General features: G+C 41.1%; 1 long non-coding RNA gene across 2 annotated transcripts in view; it reads right to left on the reverse strand.

Annotated features, from left to right (window-relative positions):
• Positions 1-18,513, reverse strand: part of LOC147817719 (uncharacterized) — a 95,984-nt gene that overhangs the window by 76,850 nt on the left and 621 nt on the right. For both annotated transcript variants that reach the window (XR_015436111.1, XR_015436112.1), the window contains exon 2: positions 17,121-17,494. This is a non-coding gene — a long non-coding RNA (uncharacterized LOC147817719). The remainder of the gene's footprint in view (positions 1-17,120; positions 17,495-18,513) is intronic.

The following is an 18,513-nucleotide window of genomic DNA, read 5'->3' on the forward strand; positions in this document are numbered from 1 at the left end:
CCCCCCCCTCTATTTCTCTCTCTCTCTCTCTCTCCCCCTCTCCACCTCTCTCTCTGTAACTGGGTCAGTGTGATGATGGTGTCAGTGTCTGGACTCAGCAGCAGCATATTTGCATCAGTCATCCCAACTAGACCGTGAAGAGAAGGATTTCCCTGCTCAGCTGTGCCAGTGAGTCAGTGAAATATACCCTCATAAAACCCTGAAAAGAGGCCCGAGGATAAGTTGGATCCATTTAATGGGCTGAACTTCACTTTGCACTTTGCTTTTGGCAATGCAGATACACTGTAAGCGGAAAGTAACATCGCATGAGACCAATACTTCACATAATGAAGGTTAGAAGACACGTAGACATCATTCTTATGGTATTTCACAGACGTGTTTTTTGAAGGATAGATACAGACATTAAGCATCTTCTGCAGTGAAAGTGGTCACATTACCAAAACTGTGCTGTGTTTTAAAAAAAAAAAAAAAAAGGGGTTGCTTTCCTTAAATGCTTATACAAATTTTCATAGCATGAAATGAAGAGCAGCAGGAAAAACATTCAGGGCTGTGAACGGCGTCAACATTTGTGATGGAATGCACTTAATTCTGCTGAGACACCAAGACAGCCCTCTGGTGTGCTTTAAGGTTGGATAAAAACTCAGCGGCGCAGCCAAAGCTGTGCAACCAAATAAAACTTCTAATTAGGCCTTCTCATCCAAATTTAGAAGGCTGTGGTAAACATTTCCATGGTATAAGCAGCCTCGGGACATCCCTACACTTGAAATTTGGCTGCGATGGCAACTTTGGGGCTTAATTAATTGAACAGTAAGGCTTGTCGGGTCATCAAAATAGCATGGGATACTATTACGAAATTGTGATGAGTCTGAAAGGTGGTTAATTAAAGTCACAGTGAGAGCTGAGCATAACTCACATCATGCATATTCAATTACAGGCAGCAATCCCAGCTCCTTGTCTCACCTTTCTGACAATGAGGTCAAACTGCTTCTTGAATAAAACACAAGTCCGCTCATTCCTCTAGTTTGCATGATGGAAAATTTGGATGAAGCCTAATTTGATCACAGTTTGAAATGCACAAGTCTTTCTTTTTCACTTGTGGTTACCAGTGAAGTTATTACTGCTTCTCTGGAAGGCAGGGGGAAAAAAACATGAGATAAGGGATGGTTAGAATGGCAGAGGTAATTTACTCTGACTCATCATTTAACCAACACTCCCTTCCCGCCCTCCTCTTTTTCCACTCCAAGCTCTCCCTCTCTTTCTCTCTGACGTCTTTGTTTATAACTGCCCCAAGTTTGAAATGGATGTGTGTTGTATATTCACTTTATATTTATATATTTACTAAGGTCAGCTGAGTGCCAGCCGACTAAGCCTTGATCCTAAGCTCTCTCCCAGGTAAACTTTCAACTAGAAGAGACCCCTATTGCCACTTTCAACTCTTCACCTCTCTGCTCTCCTCCTCTTCCTCTTCCTCCTCCTCCTCCTCACAGCTGCAAAAGTGCTTTGTTGATGAGGGTTCACCGGTGTGTCAGAAGTTTTTGCTCACCTCTTCACGCTGTTTGAATGATGGGGCTAAGCGTTGTGTTGTGTAAGAAAGATGTCCACATACCTCTGATGGATGAGTTTAAATAGTCTTTGCCTGAATGCACACACAGGCATGAATACACACACACAAGCAGTGGTGATAGTAACACACAAGTGTAATAATACCACACTTATTCTGTCATTATCAGAGCAGGCAGTCACTCAAATCCTCAGATTCAACTTGGTGTTCAGAACAAACTGAGAAATACACAGTAGGAACTGCAATGGTCTCTCACACACACACACACACACACACACATACACACACACACGGACAGACAGACACACAAACACATTTGATCAGTGGTACCACTAGCTGTGCAAAAAGGACAGTTCCTCTGCCAAGGCACCATGCTGTTGGCGAACGCTGCAGAGAGGCAGAGAGGGGCTGTCGTAGAGTCTTCTGCTCACTTAGCACTTCACACACAGTCTGTCATACTCTCTGTGTTACTCACTCAGCAAAAGCATGAAGTGTGCGCGAGTGTTTTGCGTGACGGTCCAAAAAACACAGTCCTGGATAATCCTGGAAACAAAGTAAAATTAAAAATTTTTTTAAACATTGATTCTAAGTTTTGAGGATTAGTTGGTTAGAGCCCAGAGTTTTTTTTTGGATGAGCTCAGAGGGCTAGAAAATCACTTTAAGAGGACGCTTAATAACAGATGAATGACCCCCGCAGGTAACACAACAATTCCACTTTACTCTGGCTTGCCAAGTGGATGAAATGTGGTTTAGTGTTAACCACGAAGGGGCCCTTAATACGGTGTGAACGCCCTTTTGTCACCTTGACTTATCTGTAACACACAGGTAGCAAAGTGTTTAGATTAAAAAACTATGTCCATATGGAAAAGAAGCACACACACACACAATCCCGCGCACAGAAAACACACAGGCACACTCACATATGCTCAAACATCCTTCACTTCCTTCCTCCCTTGCTTCCATGTTGATTGTGCTGACACAAATACACCCCTCACCCACTGTCACCCTCACATATGCACACACACATCAAACATCACTTCTCCTGGCATGCACACAAAGAGACACAAATACTACCTCCCTCCCTCTTTCCCTTCTCTCTCTGTCACCAGCAAACACCCACACACACACACACACACACTACACACATGTCTACACACCGACAACTTTCCATCTGAGAGAAACACCTGATGTTGGCTAACTAGAGTCGGCTCCTGAGAGGTGTTAGCTCGGTGCCCGTGCTACAGCTGACATCATGCACTGTGCGTGTGTGTGTGTGTGTGTGTGTGTGTGTGTGTGTGTGTGTGTGTGTGTGTGCATGATGTCAGAGAACTTGAGAGAAAGAGTGAGTATATAATTATGCAAAATGGGTTGCACTCAAAGGGGATAAACTTTTGTCCAACAATCTCGCCTCTCTCTCTTTCTTTCTTTCTTTCCCTTCCATGCACACACACGCCATCAAAGCCCCTTCCCATTTCTGAGCATGTATGAGTGCCAGCAGTCAAGGGCAAACACACACACAGACACACACAGACACACACAGACACACACAATGCTCAGTGTGACACCAGTTTCACTGCAGGCACTGTCATATCACCTCACACTGCTCAGCTCTGCTCTGCCAAAGCCTCTCGCAGGCTTTTAGGTGGGTGATGACAGTGTGTGTTTGTAAATGCAGCCACTATTAACGTGCTGTTAATGCTTTTACACCATTCATATCTTTAATCAGATCGTGCCAAACCACAATCACGCTTGTGAATGAACACAGCATGCTCTGACTGAGATTGCCGTCCCATTGTGTTACATCTGTATAAACTGTAGTTGTGAAGCCGAGAAACGCATCGTCAAAGTTCAAACTGTGTATTCATTATTTTTCTTTCTTTCATTTAGTATGCACTTGAAGGGGTATTGAAGTAAATTGAAAGATGATGATTGGAACCCCGATATAAGAAACACGGAGGGTCTTGTGTCATAGTTTATGAAAACAAAACAACTCTAATTAAAGCTGTCAATTCTTGTTGTTTATACGTGTTATAGATCATCTATAATCATTCTCACACATATACAGTGAAAAGTGACTCAAAATACAAATCCCCCTGAGGGCAGCTTACACTGGAGATTAAGTGCTTATGGGCTTTCATGGAAATGCGCGTGTAGAAAAGTCTAAATATTTCAGCAAAATGAGTCACTGTTCCAAGTGTCAGGCGTCGTTCTATCTGCTGCCCTGTTCCTCTCCCAATGACCAATGAACATGACACACACAGATACACTGATGAACTGACTTCTTCAAATAATTAAGACTAGAGTCCTGTTGCTCTCTGCCCCCAGCGTAGTGTCAGCCAGGTGTCCACACTGACTCACATACTGTGACGTAACCAACCAGTGCTATTTATCATGATCATCACATCCACTGGCCACTGCAGTGTTTACAATCCATCACTTTCAATAACTCTTGTGTGTTTCTATGTTAGTGTTTATGTCTTTGTGCTTAAACTTATAGTGCATGCTTGTTTTCATATTCCTACATATGATTATTATTATGTCCTTATGTTAATATTGATGGGTCTGCAGTTGCAAAGGATGCTGAAGAAAGGCTGAACAATAAGGTTGAATAACTTGCGAGGTAGGCAAAACAAAATCCTGATTGATTCTGACCGAAACATTCACGTAGCACTAAATCTCACTGCGTGCAGTCACATATTAGGTAACACATGTTCATACATATGTACTATTTTCTCAATTACATTACCTCCTAGATCAAATTAAATAATTAAAAGGCAGCTTTAGCTCCATACGTTACCCTCAAGTCGAAGTTGAATAAAGGGTAAATGCATATGGAAAACTATACATAAAAAGCTGCTGGCTTCCAAGCTGTGATTAATGAAGTGAGAGTCTCAGTCCACCCCTCTGACCTGCACCAAGGCCATATAGGACTAGAGCTATAGAGCCCTGAGGCAGAGTGCATGTTTGTGTGTGTTAATGGGTGAATGAAAGAAAGAGGTGTGTCTATGCATGTGTGTTACAGGGTCTGTTTTTACGTGTGTTTATGCATATGCATACATTGATACGTGTGCACACGCCTGTGTGTGTGTGTGTGCGTGCGTGCGTGCGTGCGTGTGTGTGTGTGTGTGTGTGTGTGCATGCACGCGCATGCAAGTGTGTCTGTGTATGCACTTGAAGCAACGTACCCTGAGGCTCTGACAGACGGACTCTAAACCACGTTACCCACACACCCCACTGCTTCGCTTAATAGTGCATGAGATAAGAACATTTGGACTTCAAAATGCCCCCCAACCCCTCCTCCATGGGAAATTGAGTTTTATGGCTCCCCAGCTTGAGACAATGGCTCCAATGGTTGAGACTTTTGAGAGGAAATTCCATGTTGACGATTGGAAATGTCCTGGATGGGTTGCCTAGGGAACCTAATATAAACACAGACGCACTCAGAAGTAAAGTATATTGGTGAAATTGTACACACTGTATATACACACACAGAGGCAAGCATGTACTTTCTATGCACACACACACACACACTCACACACACATACGACAAGCACAGAAAAACACAGACATGTAAACAAACAGACATGAACTGGCACAGATGCACAGACAGACACATCACACACATGGACACTGAGGGACAAAAAAAGTGCTGAGTCAACACTAGAAAAGATGTTTACATGTTGAAGAGTAAGTAGATTTTATTCCAGACAGTGTTGAAATAACAGCAGGACAATTTCTTGTGTACAGAACCAGGTCAAAGTCAGCAAACTGCGCCTTTGCAAAATGATGTGTTTAAAATTACAATGTGCTATGGACTACGTAACAATTAAAGTACCCTTCCCAACTCTGGAATCCTGATTTAATCTTGCTGTGGCATCACTGGTGCCGTTAAACAAGCGTGGTAACCCAAGGAATGAGCAAAGTAATCCAAAACTCACTCAAAAAGTAATAAATCATCATCCTCCCAGTGCAAGTCAGGGGTAATCTGAGGAGTGAAACCTTCTAAAGCAGCAAACTCCCACAGAGATCAGATGAACACGTCACTCTCACGAGACAGTGACTTAGTCAGGGAGAGACAGAGGCAGTGCACAGCTTCAAAAAGAAGGGCTGATCAACAAACCATTACCAACATGAAGAACTATAGCAGCTCACACAAGGAAATAAAAAGAGAGAGGGACAGGCATTTTTTAATTTTTTTTTTAAATCCCTCACTGGTAAGAATACATTTGAGCACATTAATACTCAAATGCAGTAATGCAGACAGAGAGAGGTGGAGAGTGGGAGGAAGAGGCAGACAAAGAGATACTGCCAGAAACATGCAGAGGGAGAGAAATAGAAACAGACAGGCAGGCAGCCAGAGAAGCAGCCAGAGATCAAGAGAAATAGTGAGGAAGAGAGAAAAAGACAGACAGGCATCCCAGCTGTGACAGGCGGACCGCATTGGCGAAAGGAAACTTAAAGTGCAAATACTGAAAGACAGCAATGCATACCAGCATGAAACAGAGAGAGAGAGAAATACAGAGAGAGTCAGGAGGGAAGAAAGTCAAAGTGTGACTAGAGGGGAGAGAAAAAGAGAAAAAGTGACAGAGAAGGTAGCGCAAGTATGAGTCAGAGCTTGAGATGATGAGAGAGACATACACACATTCTGATGGAGAGTGCAGAACTCAGCAGGGAATCTTACATGCTTGTCTGAGGGCACAGTCCAACAAAAAAAAAAATACTCCACATGACAAGGACGACTTGTCTTTCCACCACACTCTCTTTCTCTGGGACTGTGAAACAGGCTGTAAACCAGCCTGTCAGCCAACCAGATTACCAGCCGTGCACACTGTGAAAGATGACTGCAGCAAACCATCAACTTTGTTGGAGTAATAAAGTTTTTACAAGGACATTACAAAGGGACTGCTCTAACTTCTGCTGAGACTGTATGTCCCAGAATGCACCCTGTTTTGAAAAAGCGATGATGCCACTTAGTGTGGTATTGTCATCAAATGCAATGTTTTGCGCTCTCGCAAGGTCTGACAGAATATTTTTGGAGGATTTGGAACACCTGGGACAGATGAATCAGCACAAAGTGACAGTATATGATCAGTCTAACAGACTAAAATACTGAGTTCCTTTGAGACGAGAATAATACAGACCCTTGTCTAAAAGTCTGGAGTTACCCTTTCAAGTGAACGCAAATTGCTACCTGAAGTTTTGAGGAGTAATGTTAACATTTGTGGCTGGCACCGTTGCTGTCGTTGTCAAATTTGCATTTCTGTCTAGCATCATTTCTGTCAGTGTGGAGCCGAGTGAACTGGCGGTGAACTGAAGAGGAGGCTGGCTCAGTGCTCTCACTGTCTATTGTGGCACAGCAGCATCTCACTGTGCGTCTGTGCGATAGAGAAAATCAGACAGAAAAATTAAGTCAGAGAAAGAGATAAAGAGGCGTCGAGGAAGGGAAGGCAGAGGGTGAAGAAAGACGGAATTAATTAGAAAAATGGAGGGAGTGAAAGAGAGAGAGAGAGAGTGTTTGAGAGAACGAGCAAAACACACACTGAATGTCTGCGGGTCTGAGTGGCCACAGTTCACTGTGTCAGCAGCTCTCATTACCACACACAGCTGAGGACATCAGAGAGCTTACTAAGTAGCTGCAAAAGCGGCCTCTGTCTATCTGCATACAAACATCAGCGGCACATAGACACAAACACAAACAGCGGGGGAAAGAGAGGCTCACAACTGAACCCAGAATCACTGATGCACATTAAACACTCGCACGCTCACACATATGCACGCTGTTAGGGATGGAAGTGGATTATCTACCCAAACCAACTGAAAAGTAGCCTGACTGGTGCACAGGGATTAACTTTGTATGCGCAAGAATATTCAAATGAATCTGAATTTAATTTTAGCCAGAACGAGGCCAGTTAGGTTCCTCCAGGCTGAGGTGGTGATGTGAAGGCAGGCAATTTGGAATAAAAGTAAATGAGTCATATTAATGGACAATTAAGTTGCATGTGAACATTCTTAATTCCCTCTAGGCCAATTAAGGTGTTTACATTGGGCCACTTTGATTTGGAAAGAGAGCAAATGAGTCCTGTTAGCAAGATATTAGCCTGAAAGTAACATATTTCTGGTACAGCAGTTACACTAGGCAGACACAGATGGTTACATGCAAAGAATCCATTTACAAAGACATGAATTGGGTTGATTATTTATAATTGATTTAGATCATTTATGATTGCCTGTTATTAGGGACTGTTCGCTTTTTGGAAGGTTAAGTTACCATTTTTCTGGTTTCCAAGAGCAAGGACAACATGCCGACAGATTACAGGGTCATGTGTAAGTCTAGCCTCTGAAAGCTAACACTGGGCCGTCAGTCAGAGAGTGCATGCTAACAGGCCTATGCATAATTGAAAGCATGACTCATGCTTGCTCAGCTCATTTCTCAGCCAAAGATGAAGCCTTGACCTTGTCTGAAAATAAATTTGTGTCCACTGTGATTCAGTACTGGATGGTTAGTCTTAATAAGAGCAGTGGCTTAATGTTGAGGTGTTGTGAACATTGCTACAGGCTGTACGCCAAACACTGTGTGTGGGCTGGGTTTGCGTGCGCGTGTGTGTGTGTGTGCACGTGTGTCTGCATGTGTATGTGTGTCTGTGATAATTTCAGTGCCTACGATTGTCAGCAATTCACCCACACATACAGTACGCACAATCTGAGGCACAATCTAATTTTATTCAGCAAGGACATTTACAAGTACCATGAATTTGACCTTGTGATCTGGTGCTGGCAACCCTGCATAGTACAGAATAGCTAACGGCTGACGCATAGTAATTAGATGCATAATAATAAGAGCAGGGCATGACTTGGCCTTATTCAGCCACATTTCCACCAGAGATTACACATTGACCTCATATGAAAAGACCTGAAAAGAAATATGTCAGCCTTTATTCTTCACTGCATCTTTTATATTGTCTGTAAAAGCCTTAGCTTTAAATTGCAATCTGGATTTTTTTTTTTTGACCTCACACAAACTCACATTAGGAGGGATTACTGCAGGTGAAAAATAACAATGTAGTTAGTCTGCAACATGCTAACATATACACATTTATTTAAATAAGTGTGCCCATTATTTTAAAAGGCTTTCATAATAAATGCAAGCTCCTACTTAACTGTTGTGTGGGGTGCAATGTTTCATAAGGAATTGGGCTTGTATCCAAACGTATCCAGCAAAGAGGCTGTATTTTACATGGAACTGCTACATTATTGAGAGTGGGGCATTTACTTGGGTTTATTCATCCCATTTCCAGGCACTCAGATTATGCCTCGCACTGGACTGGAAAATTGTGTCAGTGCAGATACTCTTACAGGAAGGCTTTCATACTCTGAGGCATAATCTGCCTCCAGGAAAACCCAACTTTTTTTTACATCACAAGGCTATAGATGGCAAGACGATACACACAGATTCCCGGATGTGAATGATCTGTGATGCAGATCATTAAAAGAAAATTAAGCAAGCACTGATAAATTTTGAATCATCGTGCAGCATGCTATCACACCGTCACACAGCATTTGGTGTAACATGGTGTCAGCAGTGTGTACATCAGTCATGTGAAACCAATATTTGGATAGATGGATAAAAGAAGGAATGGATAGATGCTTAAGGACGTATGCAATATTCTTACATAAGCAGACACAGGCCAAATTGATTTCTCGTTTTGGTTAGCCTCTTAAAAAGATCATTTTAAAGCTACCTATGTTATACCACCAAATCGTCCACAATAAAAGCACAGATATATTGTAAATATCCGAGTATGTATATAACCCTTTTACTGGACAAGAAGAAGACTAAAAACTACAAAAGTATAATGAAGACTGCTGTCTTTAAGCAACATATATGAACATATTCAAATAAATCCTGGTCCCTTACCCATGTTGTTGGGTAAGGCTGCTATCACTAAATGTGTGCATGCGATCTGAGGATGCAGAAATCTTCCTCTAGCACTGTAATCTTGGTATTAAAGAAAAAATAATCCAAATTGTTCGCATGCATAAACTAAGCAAGAAAAGGGTGTGTTATATCCACAAAGGCAGGGACTGGGGCAGTTTAAAGTCAGATATCTCAGCGAGTGTTACAGGATATAATCTGATTTATCACACCACATCCAGCTAAGCTCAAAGAGATCTCCATCAACACAGATCTGATTCAGCACTAGTCAACCATCGCACACAGTCCTGACAAAGTGTTACACAGCAAAGAAAAGATATGACACAAGATTGTATTTTTGGATTATCCTGCATGCTCTGTAGCAAGCATATAGCACACAGCATCACATAAACACAGATACATAAAGATATTATTCTAGGTATTCAAGTCAAAATGCTTCCTGTTTATTCCTGATATGTTGCCCAACTCTAATCTGACAGGTATATCTGAATAAGATTACAAGTCATCCCAGTACCACCATGGAAATAGCTCTAAACTCTCAAATAGCTGCATTACTGTGGATTAGCATTATGCTAGCAGGACACCTGCTTTATATTTAATATTTTACATCTTAGGTTTCCAAGTAGAGCACAAGCTGTTAAAGGAAAAGGGAATTCAATATGCATCATATCATTAAAGACCAAAAAAAAGAGATTGTGTTGTATCATCTAAAAAAAAGAGAGAGAAAAACTTTAAAGTGACACTTCCAGGGCGGCAGGATTGGAATTGTGCTCATTTATTTCATTCCCTTATGGATTTCCCATCACTGTAGTTTTCTTAGACATTCTCTTGTGCTTTCATCACTTTATGAAATATTTGCTGTTTTGCTGTGATCTTTTTTCTGTTTAGCAAAGTAAATATTTTTTAAGTAATTACTGTCAAAACATTATGTGTTCTTGTTGCCAGTTTCAAACAAAACTGCAGGTTTTAATGCTCCTTTCAGTTTCCAGACTATGGCTGGCAGGGGCTTTACTTAGTGGGTTGTGATTGACATTTAAGGCAGGTTAATATCTAATGAAACATTATTTTTTCCCGCTGACAAGAGAATTGTATGGAGGGAAATGAGAAAAGATGGCACAGAATGACTATAGATTTGTTTACTTATAGATAGAAGAGCCCCCCCCTGGAAAAATGAATTGCAATACCTTGTGTTAGAATGGAAACTTTGCCAAAAGTGTGGTTGCTGTCCTAAATCTCTCACTCTGGAAGGCCTGATGTATGGTAGTGTGTGCTCAAACATGTCTGTTCATGGTACAAAAGATCAGAGGGATGAATGTGTATGGAGAAGAGCAGTGACACAGCCGGGTCATGTGCTCCCATGTAAGACTGAGCACCCAGCACAAAGCACAGTCTGACCATTCACTTAGCGTGGGCTGAAGGCTGGCTTCTCTTCACTGATTGTGCTCTGGTCTGGCCGTGGCTATGGCTCAATTTAGCCTTAGACAGATGTGATTTCAATTAGCCTATACAACCCAGTACATGACTTTGACTTCTCTCTCCTTCACTCATGCATAACATAAACTCTTCTGACACTTAACTGGCTCAGTGCTCCACTCACGGGGTCATTGCTCCTTGCTTGTGATTATGAAACAGGTAAACATGGCAGATGTTCAGGAAAAAGCCACTACAGATTTCTCTAGAACTATTCATTACAGGCTAAAGAAACATAAACAGGCCTTGCAGTTGCAACATTCCATGACTGGTCTTGTTTCTGAGCCGGCTCAATGCATTCTCCAATGTGGATGCTTCTAAACTTCAAGGTCAGCAAAAGGCTGCTAGTGGGTGCTTAAGTATGATAATGTTCTAAATAGCTGTTATGGACCATTTGCCTCACATGAATCCAATTGCTATTTTGGCAAAATCATTTATGTATATCTTGTGCAGAGACTGTTGATAACAATGTCACTAATGGAAAGTGATGGAATAGGGTGGTGTGGAAGAAAATCTGGTTATGTTGCTGTCTAGCATTAAAAGCAGCTGGAGTAGTTAGGTAGTTTAAAAAAAAATCATGTTTGAATACACCTCCATTAAAAGTGAAGATGCAATATAGGATTAGATACGTAGCTTGGGCAAAGATAACAATTATGGTGATCATCCAAAGAGGAGTGTACAACCCATAGAACCTATAAACTGTTATTATGAAAAACAGGGCACGATACTGGAGCAGCTGTGAGTGAAAGAAGATGTATTAGAAATGTAATGAAAAAACAAAAATAAGTGCATGTGATAAAAACTGTCACCAAAATGATTTACTGCATCTTTATCATCAGTACTAAACCACAGTCAGTCACAGTATTAAAGCTGATACTGTGCCTTCAATATGCAAGCCAGTGTGCATCCTATAATGACACATGGGTGTGTGTGTTTGTGTCTATAAAATCACTGCTTCATAATCTCCTAACTACCAGACAATAACAGATTTGTCTGTGATAAAATCCTAGTCTTTACACATGTGTGTGTCTGTCTACCAGGCAAGTCTGTCTTCATATGTGTGTCTGTGTCTGTGTGTTCCCGTGTGGGCATTCCTGATGCACGCCTGTCCCTGTGTGTGTCTGTGTGAGGAGCAGATTTAGCTTTGATAAAACCCCAGTCTTTAGAGGGATTATCAGTCCATCCCCAGACAGCAACATGCTGTGCATTTATGGAGGTAATAAGTTGACCTGTAATAGACAGACAGCCAACTGGCTAAAGCTGTTATTGGAAATTGTGTCCCTATATCTATACCTGGGCTGGGACGAGGGGAGGAGCAGAAAGCAATATCTTCAGGGGCAGCTAAGACCTGCTGCGCGACACGCCATGTGATCTCTCATCCAGTGAATTTTGATTTGGCGCTTACAGTTATGTGTTTTCTGATTGATTTGTCACGCTATTGTCTGCAGTTTGGTTTTGACTTCACTAGAATCCCACAAGGCAAAATGTGCAGCAGGCAGAAAATCATAAAGACACAGTGCAACACAAAACAAGACATTAACATTTAAACCCAAAGATAAACTAGCTAAATAGCAATCTACGTCACAAAGTCCTGTCTTTATTTTGCCTCAGAGGAGAGCGGCTAATAATTGTTATCTCTGTATCGCAATAAAAGCAAATCCAGTGTGTTTTACACTGATTTCACTCATTACACCAATTTTTTAAACATTATCCGCCAGCGATTTCTCATTGCGTGATTTGGATATTTCAAACTAGGCCAAAATCCCTCGAAAGGTCATATGATAGTGTATGCGGGCTGACTGGTTTTCAGGTCAAAGTAGTAAAAAAAAAAAAAAAAAAAAAATCTGTATAGTAATTATTTGCCAAAGCAAACCTTGTGTTGTTCTTGAGCTCATTGGTTTAAATGCAACCTATCTGGGAAAAGCCTTTCAGTTATCCATCATATTGGCTGTAAAGAATAAACTCAGCCACAGTCAGGAATAAAATGACTACTCCAGGGTGAGAGAATTACTAGAGACAGATATAAAGAGCACTATAAAGCTTTCTATCTGTCTTATTCTTGTCCTTTTCATCTCTGTCGTGCTCTTTTCCCCCTTTCCCCTCAATCTGTTTTGCTGGATCTCCTGTCTTGCTTTCTCTCTTTTCCTCCTTTTCTTTCCTACTCATCATTTACCCCCATGTCTCTTCCCCTTGCTTCATCTCCCTATGTTCTCCCTCTATCTCTCCCTCCCCTCCTTCAAACGCTTTGCCTCATGCGCAGTCATAAAGAAATAATTTATTCCTGTCCCCCAGTGCGGGTATGTATTAGCATGCCAGCAGAGCACGTTAACTTATCTCACGGCTACAGGCACCGAGTGGTAAAACTAAGCTCTGATAGTTTGCAACAGGATGACCACAGAATGCCTGTAGCTTGGAGAATTAGGACTGTCGTCACAATTAGTAATGGTGGGCCTAATGTTTTACTGCACTGTATTTTACTATACTGTACCCACAGTGAAGTGGCCTGCATGACTCACTAATACGCACAAAGGGAGCATCGACTCAACTTCAGCTGGGAGGGAAAATTAAACAAAAATGATTGCCGCAGCTTTTTCACCACCAGCTGATTTTCACCAATTTAATCTCTCTCTCTCTCTCTCTCTCTCTCTCTCTCTCTCTCTCTCTCTCTCTCTCTCTCTCTCCTTTTTTTTTTGTAAAGGCACATAGTACATAACACGTACGAAATCTGTTTGAGGCGGCTGTTCCTCTTTGAAGATCCAGCTCGACATTTATTTGTCCATCTGTCAGCACTTGTATCAGTGCATCAGACATTACATTTCAGAGCGGGGAAAAAAAAATAGCACAAACTCAGCGAATCATTGTGTAAACATACACAGTGGTGGGTCAACAGTGTTTTGTGTGTTAAGTATAAAATGCTGCACAAAAACAGATTGGACCTTAACTGATCTAAAGTGTACACATAAATGTATTGTGGTGATTTCTACGAGGGACTACAAGCTGCAGTGCCCACAAGCTACATGCAATGAGTGGTAAAACTAAATCTGATAGCTGTCCTGAGGCTGACCACAGCATGTCTGACAGAATTAGGCTTACACTAGTGATTAGTTATTCTAGGCCTAATGTTGTGCTCTAGTCTAAAGCACTTTGTATAACATCAGTACAGCTCATGAACATCTTTGTGCATAGTAGTACTAAAAACAAACTGGACAAAAAAAAAAAAATGATGCACAATTTAAACAAAGTAATATCTGTAGAATTGGTGTCATTGAGCCTAAGGTAGACCGCTTTGCAACACAGCGGCATGCTTTATGGTTCCCATTAGTCTTCCCCAGAAACAGAATGAAGTACTTTATATTAGTGTAATAGCGAAAACAGATGGATGAAAGATTATAGTGACACAGATTTAGTTGCACATATGCTGCAGAGAGAAAGAGATGGTGTGAAACCATTGCCCATTTTAATGAGCGTTCCAGCTTAGAGGGATATTGAGACTTCAGAACTGGAAGATGCCACAGATTGCAGTGCTAATGTTGTCCCCCTGTAACTCAGTGGATTAGGTTTAGAAGCTCAAGTCCCACTGGGACATCGGTACAAAAAAAAAAAGTATGCTCGCATAAAGTGTTCACCAAAAGGCGAATGTTGTGAAAACTGTACTGTACTTGATAATAGCGTGACAGATAAGCAATGTAATTAAGCTACACACAGTGGAGCATACTGTATTGTAGCACAACCCATGCCTGTGCCATGCCTATTAAGAGCTCAGTGCTGGGCCTGTCACAATGATTAGTTATGCTAAACCGGATGTTTCTGTTTTACTCACAAGTTCATTAACTGGGAACTGGACTGAATCCGCACTCTTATAATAATCCACAGTCTCATAGGTAAATATTAGGTACAGTGCTTCATATGCTTTAAACAGAAGTTGATCTGCAGAGCATCGGATCTACTTAAAACGTTAAACAAACGGGACAAAGTTGCGAGCTATTATTCTTATATAAAGCTGCCATGCTTGCAATTGGAATGAGTAAACTGTGCTTTACAGAGCAGACATCATTCAGTTCCATGTTATACAATTGCACATACAACAGTGAGCTTTTTAAGCAGATAGTAAGGTTAGGATCCCAGCGTGTTACTGCACACACTCTCCCTCCACATTTCAATAACTGAACAGCCCTCGTTGCTCCCTCTCTCTCTCTCTCTCTCTCTCTCCCCTCCTTGCATCCTCTGTCGCGGCTTATCGTAGATGCATGACTCATCAGCACCCATACACTACCACTGACCTATATCTGTCCCACCTGTGTCACAGTGTTGACTGACCCACATTCCCTCTGATCCCAGTGATTTCCAGGCTGCGACCTGAGTCTGTTTCACAGAAGCAGGAGGTGGCAGGTCAATGTTTTTTTTCCACTTCATTAAAGCTCTCGTGGTAACAAGTGCACGCAAATTGTTGTTACATTAACACAGATAGGTTTGATGTTTAGCTGAATTAAAGTCATCATACAGGCGATCTTTTCATACCATTTATTTTCTGTAACTGTAATCAGTTATGTAAACAAAAAAATGTCATCCCTCTTCACTCCTCAAGTCGCTCCATGCATATGCTCACAGTGATAAACAAGCTTCTTCTTTTTTTTTCTGAGCAGACTTGGTGGATTAACATCACAACAGCCGAGAGCAACATCTCTGTATCCCTGCCTCTCTCTGCAGCAGAGGCACGGCATGGTGAAAATGTGATGCTGCGGGACCATGTGGGCTGCCATGCACAAAAGAGGCTGGAGGTGGAGCTTGGATGCTGACAAGTACCACTGCATGCTCTCATTGGCTCTCAATGACATCATTGATAAGGGGCTGCAAAGAGAGTGAAAGGAGTGAGTCTACCTTTCCACCTCTCCCTCACTCTCACATATATAGTACTACAGGTTAAGAAGGCAGGCTGCAGATTTTTTTTTTTTCCCAAGAATTAACAGGCTTGCCTACATTAACTGCAGCATGATCACAAGCCAATAGAAAAAGCACCCTCTTAATTCTAAGACGCCCTCCCTCCTGTACTGTCCCGTCAGCAGAACAGAAGCGTTTGAGGAATTATTTTTGTAACTGCACCTCACAAAACGAGCAGAAAAGATACCACAGCTCAGATGGCAATTCACATAAACCGCAGTATAGTGGCTCATCGAGCGCTTGACATCACAGAACATCTCAGAGCAAACACAACACAGAGCTGATTATGGACAAATTCATTTGGCCGAACAGACTCCACTTGGATACTGAAGTCAAGTCTGCTGAAACAGAAACTTTGCATGCGATGAATGAATTTGCATCTGATATCTGCTCAGTCAGGAAAATGCATGCAATCTTGTCATTAATTAAAAAGAAAAGTTAATGAAGTAGCGGCTTATCAATAAATATTGAAATGATCTATCATTAATTGTGAACATTCACTTTGTTAATTGTAATAGGCTACGCTACATGTTCACTGAACAGGCGAGTGGTCATGTAAAGCCACAAACAGAAAGCTGGGCGTGTTCATGAGGAGCTTTACGCACTTTTGTCGTCCAAGTGTACGAGCTGTGTGTTCAAGTGCAAGTCAATTGAACCCTGCATGTTGTGGTGTCTGTTTACAAAACCTCCAAGCTGTGGCAAAATCTCTCTATTTATTTTTGTATTTTTTTTATTTTTTTTATTACATGTCCAAACTGCTTATATTAACATCAGTGGAGTGTAATGACTGACATTTTACAATAGGCATGAATGACAATAACACATCATTGGATGGTAATGTCCTAACAACCACAGGTTAGAGGAGAAATCAGTTGAGTTATTTATTTATTTATTTATTCATTTTAATACAGATAAGGCTCAAAATAAACTTTTTCTGAAGTTTTTCTTGAGTTGTGCCTAAACTTAAATCAACTTTGATCCCACATTAATTATGGAAATTTGTTCAGAGTACATATATGATACATGAATGAAATATGGGAAGTGTTCTTTGCGATGGCGGTGGTTGTGTGTGTGTGTGTGTGTGTGTGTGTGTGTGTGTGTGTGTGTGTGTGTGTGTGTGTGTGTGTGTGTTGGGGGTCGGACAGCCCATCCCTACCGGCTCTACAAACAAGTGGTTGAACAAGTGCCACATCCCCAGTACAAAGTAATATTACCTACCCATGCTGAGGGCCGAGGAGGATCAGAAATGCAATATCCTGCTATCCCTGTGACTTTGGGCTGGGACATGTCTTGTGGAGAGACATACTACACAGTTTTTATAATCCTCAAAGTGTCTCCATGAGTTTTAGATTTCCAAGTGTGCCTAAAACGCATCCCGCATGGCACTGATGCTGCTGAAGTTTAAATCCTTATGAGATGAGTCTTCACCTTCTCCAAAAGAAAACTGCACAGTCTCTTAATCCTCCTCTTCACCTTAAAAGCTGCTTGATAGGTGACTCTGTACATCTTCCATGTGATTTCCACATATTTTTATTTCCTTAACCTCCCACAGGAGAAAACGCTTTGCTGGTTAATCTGGTGTTAAAATCCACCTAAGGACACATACCAGAGAAATGAGAAGGAAAAAAAAAGAAGATTGAAAGCAGTGTAGTTAAAACTTTATGTCAGTGCAACAAATGTGCTCATTGACTAAAATTAGCAAAATAATTTTAGAAAAAAGAAAAATAAATGATACTTTTCATGATTACTGATATCTAACGAACACTTTAGGTATAAAAGTACATGTGTTAGCATCAGCTGTATGAATTTGAAATTAGTTGAAAAAGTTGGAAAAAATAAACATATTCAAAAGCAAATATTTTTTTTACAGAAAGCAAAACTCATTTTGTTTCATAAAACAAATCAATCCTATAAGTGCATATTAAAAGTTTAGGGTAGGGCCACTGTACAATGGAATGCAGCAAATTCAAACAAGTTGTTTGGCCACACCTTCACATGATAAAGAAAGTTTTTAAAAATCATGCAAACTGCATCTATTATGTTTTAGACACTTGATTAAAAAAAAAATCAAAACTGTCTGATAATCCGCACTTTAGTAACTATTTATCTTGAGATGGTCCGGCGTGTTTTATATATTTAAAAGGAAAAAAAGGGGGAAAAAAGCTTATTCAACAATTTGGAGATTAAACGAATTAATTCAAAACATTTTTTATCCCGTGAAAATCATTTCCAGCGCTCAAAAAAGTTCTTTCCTTGCGGATTTGCGCTCGTTTCTGCTGGTTTTCTTTGTATGGACTGAGAACAAAGGAGCCTTTACTGTAACAAAGAAGCTGCAGCGACTTATACCTGTTGCTCTGTTTCCAATAAACTATGACAAGTTTCTTAGTGATTTTCGAAACGAACCAATTAGTATTCCTCTCATCACATCCCTTTGCCTCCGCACTCTACTGCTTATTCGTGCAACAAGTTGAATTCTGTGTCACTGTTTTGTTTCTTAGAGACTTTACACCTGATTGCATTGTTCTGAATTCCCTCAGTGCAACTGGCAACTTCGCAAGACCACGAACACCGCTGTCATAAAACTACTGCACGGAGGGAAAAAAACTATTTA

Source organism: Seriola lalandi, unplaced genomic scaffold (assembly GCF_002814215.2).
Source record: "Seriola lalandi dorsalis isolate HSWRI2012SDOR001 ecotype SW California unplaced genomic scaffold, Sedor1 jcf7180002054910, whole genome shotgun sequence".
Lineage (NCBI taxonomy): Eukaryota > Metazoa > Chordata > Actinopteri > Carangiformes > Carangidae > Seriola > Seriola lalandi.